Below are 13,897 nucleotides of genomic sequence, written 5' to 3' on the forward strand. Positions count from 1 at the left end.
CGATCAGGAGCAACAAGTGCAAGCGTCATATACTCTGTCTTCTCTCCATCGTTTTCTGGGAAATAAAGTGGAACAAAATCCATTCTCCTTATAATAACTGGATAAAATAACAGTCTGTATTATAATTGAAATGAAGGTTAATAAATATTTTTTAAAGATATCAATAATTTTTAAATGATATCTTAATAAAATACTAGAACAATTAACAACCATATAATGTCATGCTTTATGGACAAGAATTTACTAAGTACTTACTGCTATATGTGTACTGAAAATCAACATTTCCAATGCTTCTTTATAAATGTAACATTCTGCAACTTCAACTTACCAATTGAATAATGGTGTTGAAAAAAGAAAGCTGGGCATATCGCTAAGAAATTAAGGCAACAATAGTAACTTCTGAGTTGTCATTTTTTAAGTTGAATCTAGACATCTATACTGTTTATTATCATTGTTTATAACCAAAGAGTTGATTACATTGAACTGATATTTTTATAAATCAAGTCAAACGTCCTGTCCAGAACATGTTGATCTGTATGTATTTAGAGCTAAACAATAATAACAATGAAAAAGAATTCCTCAAAAAACAATTATTAAAATGTGCTCTGTGGGTGAATCTGATATCCAGCTCTCCAAATGTGTGCAGGCCTTTGTGCTCATCCATTTCATTAAATTTCTGGGAGTTGACTGTCATTTTTAGACATAGTCAGTGACTATAATCTCTTCAGCAATGTAATAATAATAACAATAATAATGAGCAACTCACAGTGTTCCAGGTACTATTCCAGGTATTTATATGCATTCATTTATTTAATCCTCACAACAATTCTGTGTAACAGAAACTATAAAGTTATATATCCATTTTATAGAAGTGCAAACAGAGGCACAGAAAAATCTACTGAGCTTTACTTACATACATGGAAAAACAAACTCAAGTAATAATTATAAGTGCACAAGATACATGACTATATTCATATGTTTCTGGTAGAAAATTTAATTAATAATAAGAATATGTAGACTTATTCCAAAAGTTTCCTAGGCACCATTTGTCTCTTGCTGGTGTTTGTATATGTATCCGTGTAACTCGTAGACCAAATTCATTAAACGACAAAAGAAAAAAAAACTCAAATATCCTGCAATTATCATCAGTGTAATCATTGTTCAAGATGTATACTTTACAGAAAATTTATCTACTACAAAACATGCAATGAAGCTTAATTCCCAAGAGCATAGGATAAATTATTAAATTGTACTTATGGCCAGTTATCCTGAGATCATCTCACCTCTGCATTGTTTATGCTTCATGGTTTGGTATTCAAATTCTGGCAAGGAGTCTGTCTCATGAACCAAAAAGATAGCAAAGTGACCTTATGAGCAGAAAAAGAGTCTAACTGCTCTGTGATGTCTCCCACACAGGAAGCCTCCCCTTAGAGTCACATTCATGCTGTTCTTCCTTCACACAAGAGGTTAAAGGATGAGAAAATTTAAAGTCTGCCCAGTATCAGATAATAAGGTCCTGTGTTCAACTAGCACATTTGAATCTGAGACCAACTATTGCTGAGCTATGATAATAGATGCATGAGAAGGTAGAAAATTTGACATTTTTTTCAGAATTCTGGCCAATTTTATTTTAAGGATTGGATGCACCTTTTAAGGGATCTCTAACTCAAAAGGTATAATTTTATAGAAGACCTTAAGATTATTTGTGTTTTCCCACAAAAGCAACACTTTCATTAATTAACTCATTTAATATGCATTTACTGATCATGTAATTTTATGCCAGGCTATGCTCTAAATTCTGAAAACAGAGCAGTCAACAAATATATCAAGTAAATAACTTCTTGACTCATGGGATTCATATTACAGTGAAGTGGAGGACAGTAAACCAGTAAGTCAAGTGCATACTATGTTAAATTGTGATTTTTAAAAACTAAGAAAAACATATTGGAAAAGAGGTGATAGTTTGGGGATAATAATGGAAGACCTCACTTGAGAAGGAAACACTTCAATAAAATTCTGAAAGATACTACAGGAGATCATGAGTCTAAATATATAATAGATTGTTAACTCCATGAGAATAGAAAGCATGTCTTATTATTCATGATATCAATAATTGAATAAATACATTTAGAGAAACTTCTATGTGTTTACCATTTTGTTAATCAATGAAATTATTTGATATTCATAAACAAATGATAAATTGTGGAAAAGAGATAAACTATATATGAATTGGGCTTCCCTGATGGCTCAGGGGTTAAGAATCCACCTGTCAAAGCAGGAGACACGAGTTCAACACTTGGGTTGGGAAGATCCCCTGGAGAAGGAAACAGCAACCCACTCCGGTATTCTTTCCTGGGAAATCCCATGGACAGAGGAGCCTGGCATGCTGCTGCTCATGGAGTCACAAAGAATCAGATATGACTGAATGACTAACAGCAACACATAAGGGTTTCCCTGGTAGCTCAGACCGTAAAAGTGTCTGTCTACAATGTGGGAGACCTGGGTTTGATGCCTGGGTCGGGAAGATTCCCTGGAGAAGGAAATGGCAGCCCACTCCAGTATTCTTGCCTAGAAAATCCCATGGATGCAGGAGCTTGGTGCAGGCAACAGTCCATAGGGTCTCAAAGAGTCAGGCATGACTGAAGCACCATAGCACGTATGCACACCTCAGTATATAAAGAACCAGGCATGTAATATCAAATATATAAGGACACAATTATGATTTCATTTTTTCTTGTTTAACATCATAATATTTTCAGAAAACAAGAAAACAAATGAAAAAGAAACTTTACCTTTCCTTTGGTGACTCTGATATCTTTTGTCCTCCTTTTTCTCTGAATACAGGAATTTTGGCTCCATGTATACCACTTTCTCCTGGCTCATTTCTGAGGGCTTCTGAAGGAAAAGAACACAGCAAGAATCCTTTGCAGCATTGAATAAGGCATTTTAATGGCATTGAAAAATGGCAACATTTATCATGAAATAATAGAGCTAAATGAATGATCAGCATGATAATCAGAAATAAGTGATGCCAAGTAACTACTGACCTGAAAATAACAGAAAAAAAAAACTTTTAAAATTTCTCTTTGTGATGACTTACAACAGAGTCTCTACATGATTAATTCACAGGCCATTACAGTTCATGGGCATGTTATGTTAAGCTTTTACTATTAAAAACGAATTCAGTTCATTACAACAATTTAGGAAATGGTATATTTCATTCTCACATAAATATCTAGAATTATAGCTTCTCTTGCAAATTTGTATTTGGTCACTTAGAGCCTGTATCATGCCCAAATGGCAACCATAGTCTGAAACTGAATAGAGTAATCCCCCTTTAGGACAGACACACACACTCCAATTTGACAATCTCAGTTTGAGAAAAAGGCAGAAATTGTGGGATTCAAGAAAAGGCATTTTAGGAAGTAACATCAAACAACTGAGGCATAATTTGTCATTCTAAATCACAGTTCAAAAGCATCAATTCTTCAGCGCTCAGCTTTCTTTATGGTCCAACTCTCACATCCATACTTGACTACTCGAAAAACCGTAGCTTTGACTAGAAGGACATTTGTCAGCAAAGTAATGTCTCTGCTTTTTAATATGCTGTCTAGGAGCAAGCATCTTTTAATTTCAGGGCTGCAGTGATTTTGGAGCCCAAGAAAAGAAAGTCTGTCACTATTTCCATTGTTTCCCCATCTATTTGCCATGAAGTGATGGGACCAGATGCCATGATCCTCTTTTTTTGAATGTTGAGTTTTAAACCAGCTGTTTCACACTCCTTTTTCACCTTCATCAAGAGGCTCCTTAGTTCCTCTTTCCTTTCTGCCAATAGGATGGTGTCATCTGCATATCTGAGGTTATTGAGATTTTTCCCCAAAGTCTTGACTCCAGCTTGTGCTTCATCCAGCCCGGCATTTCACATGATGTACTCTGCATAGAAGTTAAATAAGCAGGGTGACAATATACAGCCTTGATGTACTCCTTCCCCAATTTGGAATCTGTCCATTGTTCCATATCCAGTTCTAATTGTTGCTTCTTGACCTGTGTACAGGTTTCTCAGGAGGCAGGTAAGGTGATCTGATATTCTCATCTCTTTAAGATTCTTTCACAGTTTGTTGTAAACAAAAGTATTTAGTTCAAATGAATAAATATATATAAGTACATATTAAAGTATATATTTTATATTAATATATATTTAGTTCAAATATGTGTACTATATCAATAATTTATATTATTACAAAAATATGATCCTTTGCCTACACTTAACTTATATAAACACTTCCACAAAAAATACATAATGATGTCCTTTACCTAGAAATATACATAAATAAAGACTAAAGAGGAAAAACATTTTTCAAAAAATAATGTTTTTGGTAACCTAGTAGAAAGAACCAGATAACTGGTCTTCCTAAACAGATTTTATTCTCAGTTCTTAAAATATTAATATTATAGTATTTCACCTTTTAATTTCTTTATAATTTGAGGAAACTTGATTTGAACAATCTTCAAATGATGATAAGATGTATGAATATACTACCAATTGTTTTTCAATAAATATTCTTTCTATCACAGAGCCAAATTACAAAGTAAATCCTTCTTCAAGGACATATTTTCCTAGCTCACTGATTTTTATTTAGTTACTTTATAATTGAATAACTGTCTACCCAAATAACAAGAAAATAATTTGTTTTATAAACCTGGGTATATTTTAATGGAAAAATAATCATATTATCCAAACACTTGAACTTTGTCTATTACATTTAACTTTAGGATAAAGGAGTTCAAGCTTCACAGAATTCATTGCTAACCAGTTGGCTACCAACCCTAGAGGTGAGAGAAAAAAACCACAAATTTATATTACCTAAATAAGAGTTAAATATTCCCCAGAACATTTGAGTATATTTAAAACTCATATTCTGCTTATTAAATATTTTGACCCATAGGGTCAAACAGGGTTAACATTAGATATTAATTAACATGGACCCCAAAGTAAATTCTTTCTTGTAATGATACAAAATCCTTGTAACTTTCTACATCGTCTCCCACTATCAAATTCTCCTTTACCTGCTTTATCCTTCTTTGTTCAACAGCGCAACAGTAAAGGCACACCCACAGTGTCTGACAGTACCTGTGTTTGTGCCTTGAGATTTCACCAACAGGAGGACAAGCTTGGTCAGGAACACAGCTAAGATGAGCTCGCTCTGCTGGCCTTTCACTTCTGCTTTGAGAATAGGAAGTCCTTGTAGAAATGTATGACTGGCCTTAGAAAGACCATGTCAGAAAAAGATGACCAATGATCAAACGGCATTCAGTATTCCCACACAGAAAGTTTCCACTGGTGGCAGGATCTCGTTTACTCCACACTCTGTCAGACAAGAGTCACAGTGAACTAAAGCCCCAAATTTTGAGGACATTTGTAGATCAATTCAAATCTGAACTTTAGCAGTTACCATAAATCTGAAATAAAATGGTCATCTCAGGATCTCATGAGATTAGAAAATGATTAACAGCAAAATAAGAGGTTACATTAATAAAAACAGAAAAGGAAATATTCACGTTCTACCTGACATGATTCATATATTTCTCTTTTTAAAGAATGAAGGTAAATCCCTAATTGTTATATATATAAGTGGTATAAAAACTGTAAAAATAAGTAAATGCCAAAATGTGCATAAGCAACTTATATCTTTAACAAACATCTTGATAACCACATTTCTTGACAGACTGCAGTAATATAAATACATACATGATTGGGCTGGCCAATTTGATAATAATAGATTTCTAGTTATTTCTAGTCTTCTCTTTAAATTATCTAAAGACGCAGATTTTCCATTTAAATAATAAATAAAAATTAAGACAGAAACAAAGGGACAGGCTCAAAATGTTGAGTGGTTTTGAATGTAGCCCTTTTAAGGCATCAAAGTGAAAAATCATCTATTCTAGTTATAGCCAAAATTGTCAGAGCATGTATTTATAAATAATTATTTGTTTAATTCAATGAGTAATTCAATGCCCCATTTAACCCTAAAGTATGTGTTAGACAGGAACAAAAGTGTCATTTTGTTTATCAACCACATTGATCTGTGCATGAAAGGACCCCTATGTCCGATGCCTTAAAATTCTTCTTAGAAATGTATAGTAATAACCAAAACCCACTTCTATGTCAGCTACATGGTTTGAAGTCCTTTCAAAAGCACTTTTCCATGGTTTATGTTTCCTTCCCCCATCGCCTCCAAAGCAAAACTGTCTTCTCTCCTCTAAATAATGGTAGCACATTCGAAAATTTCTACCTTTTTTTCTTGTAGGTTTGTCTTTGACCTATTTTTCTTTGCTAGGATCTAATGGGTTGCTTTTGGAGAGGAGGGTTCTGACATAAATAAAGACAACAAGGAAAGCGTTCTAGAAATTCTCCATGCATGAGGACTTTCTCATAAAGGCAAAGCTTAGTTTTTAGACATATTTGTGTGCCATGAACTTCGAGGCTCATGGATGTAATTATTCTACTTGGCTGTGGTATATCTCAATTTACACCTTCTATGTCAAATTCTCCAATCCTAAAATGTGTCATTGAATAGAAATGCATTTGATAACTACTTGTTTTGTGACTAAATAGCAGTCTTATTGGTAAAGTATAATTAAGACAGTAAATTGACTTTGAACATGTATTCTAGGGGACAATACATATGATTTCTATGCTTTCAGTGCAGTGATGTCATCCAGTGGTGTGGGTGGTAAGAGCTGACTGCAGTTCACACTTATGACTTTCTCTGTAGCAACGGTGAGTGGGGCAGCTAACTTTGGAAGCCTCATCCCCTTCAGCAGCATTGGGAATATCTTCCACACAAGTGTAGTCTGTTGGGAGGCTTAAGGAATCTACTAGGTGGTATTTAAAAACATTTTTATTGCAATATAATTGCTTTACAATATTGTGTTAGTTTTCTCTGTTCAGTTCAGCTCGGTTGCTCAGTCATGTCCCACTCTTTGTGACCCCATGAACTGCAGCACGCCAGGCTTCCCTGTCCATCACCAACTCCCGGAGTCCACCCAAACCCATGCCCATTGAGTCGGTGATGCCATCCAAACATCTCAACCTCTATCGTCCCCTTCTCCTCCCGCCCTAATCTTTCCCAGCATCAGGGCCTTTTCCAATGAGTCAGCTCTTTGCACCAGGTGGCCAAAGTATTGGAGTTTCAGCTTCAATATCAGTCCTTCCAGTGAACACCCAGGACTGATCTCCTTTAGGATGGACTGGTTGGATCTCCTTGCAGTCCAAGGGATTCTCAAGAGTCTTCTCCAACACCGCAGATCAAAAGCATCAATTCTTCGGCACTCAGCTTTCTTCACAGTCCAACTCTCACATCCATACATGACCACTGGAAAAACCATAGCCTTCACTAAGACCTTTGTTGGCAAAGTAATGTCTCTGCTTTTTAATATGCTATCCAGGTTGGTCATAACTTTCCTTCCAAGGAGTAAGCATCTTTTAATTTCATTGCTGCAGTCACCATCTGCAGTGATTTTGGAGCCCCCCCAAAAAAATAAAGTCAGCCACTGTTTCCACTGATTCCCCATCTATTTTCCATGAAGTGATGGGACCAGATTCCATGATCTTAGTTTTCTGAATGTTGAGCTTGAAGCCAACTTTTTCACTCTCTTCTTTCACTTTCACCAAGAGGTTCTTTAGTTCTTCTTCACTTTCTGCCATAGGGTGGTGTCATCTGCATAGCTGAGGTTATTGATATTTCTCTCGGCAATCTTGATTCCAGCCTGTGCTTCTTTCAGTCCAGCGTTTCTCATGATGTACTCTGCATATAAATAAGCAGGGTGACAATATACAGCCTTGACGTACTCCTTTTCCTATTTGGAAACAGACTGTTGGTCCATGTTCAGGTCTAACCGTTGCTTCCTGACCTACATACAGGTTTCTCAAGAGGCGGGTCAGGTTGTCTGGTATTCCCATCTCTTTCAGAATTTTCCACAGTTTATTGTGATCCACACAGTCAAAGGCTTTGGCATAGTCAATAAAGCAGAAATAGATGTTTTTCTGGAACTCTCCTGCTTTTTCGATGATCCAGCAGAAGTTGGCAATTTGATCTCTGGTTCCTCTGCCTTTTCTAAAACCAGATTGAACATCTCAATTTCGTAGTTCACATATTGCTAAAACCTGGCTTGGAGAATTTTAAGCATTACTTTACTAGTGTGTGAGATGAGTGCAATTGTGCAGTAGTTTGGGCATTCTTTGGCATTGCCTTTCTTTGGGACTGGAATGAAAACTGACCTTCTCCAGTCCTGTGGCCACTGCTGAGTTTTCCAAATTTGCCAGCTTATTGAGTGAAGCACTTTCACAGCATTGTCTTTCAGAATTTGAAATAGCTCAACTGGAATTCCATCACCTCCACTAGCTTTGTTCGTAGTGATGCTTCCTAAAGCCCACTTCTCTTCAAATCAGGATGTCTGGCTCTAGGTGAGTGATCATACCTTCATGATTATCTGGGTTGTGAAGATCTTTTTTGTACAGTCTTTCTGTGTTTTCTTGCCACCTCTTCTTAATATCTTCTGCTTCTGTTAGGTCCATAGTATTTCTGTCCTTTATTGAGCCCATCTTTGCATGAAATGTTCCCTTGGTATCTCTAAATTTCTTGAAGAGATCTCTAGTCTTTCCCATTCTATTGTTTTCCTCTATTTCATTGCACTGATCACTGAGGAAGGCTTTCTTATCTCTCCTTGCTATTCTTTGGAACTCTGCATTCAAATGGGTGTATCTTTCCTTTTCCTTTGCTTTTCATTTTCCTTCTTTTCACAGCTATTTGTAAGGCCTCCTCAGACAGCGATTCTGCTTTTTTGCATTTCTTTTCCTTGGGGATGGTCTTGATTCCTGTCTCTTGTACAGTGTCACGAACCTCCATCCATAGTTCATCAGGCACTTTGTCTATCAGATCTAGTCCCTTAAATCTATTTCTCACTTCCACTGTATAGTCATAAGTTTCTTCTGTACACCGAATCAAATCAGCTATATGTGTATATACGTTCCCTCCTTCTTGGGCCTTCCTCCCACCCCACCCCACCCCCACCCATCTTGATTATTACAGAGCACTGAGCTGAGCAACCTGTGCTTTAGAGCAGGTTCCCACTAGCTGTCTTACATGATAGTGTATATATGTTGATTCTAATCTTCCAATTCTCCCCACCCTCTGCATCTCCCACTATGTCAACACGTCCGTTCTCTACGTCTGTGTCTCTATTCCTGCCCCAGAAATAGGTTCATCTGTACACTTATATGTGAAATCTTTAAAAAAACAAAAAATGGTACAAATGAACTTATTTACAAAGCAAAAACAGACTCACAGACTTAGAGAAAGAATACCAGTGGGTATTCTACCAGTGGGGAGAATAGAAGAAGTTGATAGAGTGGGAGTTTAAGATTAACATGTACACACTGTATTGTCTATAGCATGAAGGGGTAAATAAAAAGGTACAATCCGCTTGTAGGACAAATATTCAGTTAGCCTTAAAAATGCATTTTAATATACATTGAAAATGAAAGTGAAAATCGCTCAGTCATGTCTGACTCTTTGCAACCCCATGGACTGTAACCTGCCAGGCTCCTCTGTCCATGGAACTCTCCAGGCCAGGATACTGGAGTGTGTTGCCATTGCCTCCTACAGGGGATTTTCCCAACCCAGAGATTGAACCCAGGTCTCCCACATTGCAGGCAGATGCTTAAATGACTGAGCCATCAGGGAAGCCAATTTACATTAGTACAGACAAATATTGTTTGATTCCACTTACACAAGTTACCTACCATAGACCAATTCATACAGTCAGAAAGTACTGATACACTAGTAGATGCCAGGGCTGGAGGATAAGGGATGGGGAGGGGGAATGGAAAGTTAGTGTTTAATGGGGACAGTTTCTCTTTAGGAAGGTGAAAATCCGGGAGATGGATGATGGGGAGCTGCACGACACTGTAAATATACTTAGTGCTACTGAACTGTACATTTAAATATGGTTAAAATAGTATGTTTTATATTATATGACTTCAATCACAATAAGAAAAAAAATTTTAATGAACATACTGCTCATTTGAAATAGGTATATTTCAAATATATAAAGGACCGACTGTATAGTGCAACTTCAGTTCCGTTCAGTTCAGTCGCTCAGTCATGCCCAAATGTCTTTAAAATGTCTCCATGTGAACATTTTTGTTCAATAACATGTTGTTGGTCGTGATTGTTCAGTCACTAAGTCAATTCCAGCTCTTTGCAATCCCATGAACTTCAGCAGGCCAGATTTCCCTGTCCTTCACCATCTCCTAAAGTTTGCTCAAACTCATGTCCGTTGAGTCAGTGATGCCATTCAACCTTCTCATCCTTTGTCGCCCCCTACTCCTCTTGCCCTCAATCTTTCCCAGCATCAGGTCTTTCCCAATCAGCCAGCTCTTTGCATCAGGTAGCCAAAGACACCCCCATGAACAGTATGAAAAGGCAAAGAGATAACTAACATATTGATACATCAAAATTTAAATAATTTGGGAGCATTTCTGCTTGCAGTTTTGTCTTTAACAACAGAAGACTGAGGTCTTTATTTGCCTTCTCCAGTTACTGCTCCTGCTGGCAATTTTTCTGCTTTATCTATTTAAAAACAAAATATTAATAGTAGGTGTTGACAAGGATGTGGAATCATTGGAATTCTTGTGCACTGTTGCAGGGACAGTAAAATGGTGCAGTCACTTAAGCATCACTTCAATAACCTGAACGCCTCTATGTGAGCCTTGAAGGAGACCCATATCTCCTGGAGAGCTGAGATGGCTAAAAATTAAATTCAGAATTTCAACATGCTTCTAGCTGAATCACAATACAAATTGAACTGTCAACCTCAAAGGGTGCACACCTTTAAAGTGAGGGCATGAGCGGGGCAAGAATGAGATCTAAGTTGGAACCAGGGCATTAGGATGACCCTGGTGAAGCTGGAGACACGTTTTTATTTTCTTCTTGAAGAACCTCTTTTAGGATTTCTCTTAAGGCAAGTCAAGAAATGAAGAATTCCTTCCTATTTTCTTTGTTTAGGAAAGTCTTTATCTTTCCCTCATTTCTGGAGAACAGCTTTGTCAGGTACAGTATCCTTGACAATTTTTATTGCAACAGTTTGCATGTCATCCCAATCTCTCAAGGCATGCAAAATTTCTTTTGAGAAATCCACCTGTTGTCTTGTGGGGGTTTTCCTTCATGTGATGAGTTATTTTTCTTTTGGTTTCCTTCGAAATTCTTTCTTTGTATTCAACTTTTGGCAATTTATTTATAATGTGTCTTGTTTTTGTTGTTGTTGTTCAGTTGCTAAGTATTCTCTGACTCTTTTGAGATTCCATGGACTGTAGCCCGCCAGGCTCCTCTGTCCATGGGTTTTCCCAGGCAAGAATATAGAAGTGGGTTGCCATTTCCTTCTCCAGGGGATCTTCTCGATCCTGGGGTCAAACTTGTGTCTCCTGAATTGCAAGCCATCTAGGAATCAAAAGTCCCATAGGCTTTCTTTACTTCTTTTATTTTATTTTTGCTCCTCTGTCTGGATAATTTCAAATGACCTATCTTCCAGTTTACTGATTACTTTCTGCTGTTTGTTTTGTCAGGTGAAGTTGAAGTTCTTTATTGATTTCTTCAGATTACTCACTGTATTATTAAATTCTAGAACTTCTGTTTGGGAATTCTTTTTAATGAGTTCTAGTTCTCTGTTGAATTTCCTGTTTTTTTAATGCAGTTTTCCTAATTTTGTTAGTTGTCGATCCGTGTGTTATTGTAGGTCACAAAATTTCTTTGAGAGGATTATTTTTTAATACTTTATCAGATGGTTCATAGATCTTCATTTCTTTTGGGTCAGGTATTGGAGCTATACTAGTTTCCCTTATTGATGTCATGTTTACCTGATTCTTTATCATCCATTATCCTTGGTATCTGCACACTTGAGCAAGCCATCTTCTCATCCAGACTTTACATGTTTCATTTGGAAAAGATCATCCTACATCAGTCAGCTCAGCTTGGTGTTCTGGATGGGTCAACTGGCAACATTCTTAGTCAGGCAAGGCTTGCCACTGGGGTTTCTGTTTGGGCCAGGGAATTCTATAAATTTGCTTGCCTGCCTGGGCAGGACCTCAATTGAGGACAATAGCATTGCAGCTCAATAACTTAGTACCTACATCTGCTAGAGCTGCCCACCAAACTCCTAACCCAGATGGGGCCACAGACTCAGCTCTGCAGGTGGGCAGAAACATTGCCTAGGCTCTTTGCATAATTATTATCATAAGATGGGCTATTGGGTAAGCTATATTGGATAAGCTATACTGTTATCATAAGATGGGCTGTGGGATAAGCCAGATGTTCTGATTAGGCTTCCTGGTTGGCTGGAGCTAGAGGCTATCTTCAGCCACAGACCATCTTTGAATCTGTTTCCAATCCAGTCAGAGCCATAGAACAACAGCTTCTATGCTGGTACAGCTTCTTGGCTGGGAACCCACATTGGGAAGGACTGTTGACTGGGTGCCCCTGACAGATGAAGCAAATGGGCAGAGCTGCTCAGTTCAGATGGGCTGTGCTCTATGCTCAGGCATTTACTTCAAACCAGGCTGTAGGGTGGGCTATGCAGACTGCCGGATGCTTTGGTCAGGCATTGTTGAGTGGGACTCAAAGCTACTCTTTGCAATATGTAGAGCCACAAACCCAACTTCCTGTTCAAGCAGGGGGACAAATAAGGCTCAAAGAAAGGGTCAGCTGGCCAGCTGGAGACCCAGGTTAGGCAGAATTTTGCACTAATCATCCTGGTCTGACAGGGCCATCAGCTCAGCTCTACTGGCTGGACTGGCTCCCCAGTTGCCACTGCAGGCAGACTAGAGCTTGAACTACACAACTTCCCAGATGCTATGGTTATGTTTCCTGGTTGGGTGGGCCTGGGGGCTGTATTCAACAGTAGGGAGGCTATGCAATCTGAGAGAGATTGTAGAACAAGCCTGCACATCTTTTCATTTGTTGTTGTTCAGTCACTCAGTCATATCCGACACTTTGCACCCCAGGGGCTGCAGGACTCCAGGCTTCCCTATGAATCACCAACTCCTGGAGTTCGCTCAACTCATGTCCACTGAGTCAGTGATGCCATCCAACCATCTCATCCTCTGTCATCCCCTTCTCCTCCTGCCTTCAATCTTTCCCAGAATCAGAGTCTTTTCCAATGAGTCAGCTCTTCGCATCAGATGGTCAAAGGACTGGAGTTTCAGCTTCAGCATCAGCCCTTCCAATATCTTTGTTGTTTAGAGGCCCAAATTAGGCAGAACTAAACAGGGAGTTCTCTGGCAGACAGAGCCTCATCTTATATCTGCAAATTATGGTGGTCCCGAACCTTTTTGGCACCAGGGGCCAGTTTCATGAAGACAATTTTTTCATGGACTGGGGTGGAGGGGATGGTTTCAAAATGATTCAAGCACATTGCATTTATTGTGCACTTTATATCTCTCGTTACTACATCAGTTCCACTTCAGGTCATCAGACATTATCCCAGAGTTTGGTGTGTGTGTGTGTGTGTGTGTGTGTGTGTGTGTGTGTATGTGTACTTAGTCGCTCAGTTGTGTCCGACTCTTGGTGACCCCATGGACTCTAGCCCACCAGGATCCTTTGTCTATGGGGATTCTCCAGACAAGAACACATGCCCGCCTCCAGGGGATCTTCCCAACCCAGGGATCGAATCCAGGTCTCCTGCATTGCAGGCAGATTCCTTATCATCTGAGCCACCAGGGAAGCCCCTGTACAAATGGACTCAGCTGCTGGCTGGGATCTCTACTCAGGCACCACTGTGAGGAGAAGTATGGTCTGCCGAGATGCAAGTGCTGCTTGCTCCAGCACTAAGCTCCATGTCC

Source organism: Cervus elaphus, chromosome 22 (genome assembly GCF_910594005.1).
Source record: "Cervus elaphus chromosome 22, mCerEla1.1, whole genome shotgun sequence".
NCBI classification, from domain to species: Eukaryota; Metazoa; Chordata; class Mammalia; order Artiodactyla; family Cervidae; genus Cervus; species Cervus elaphus.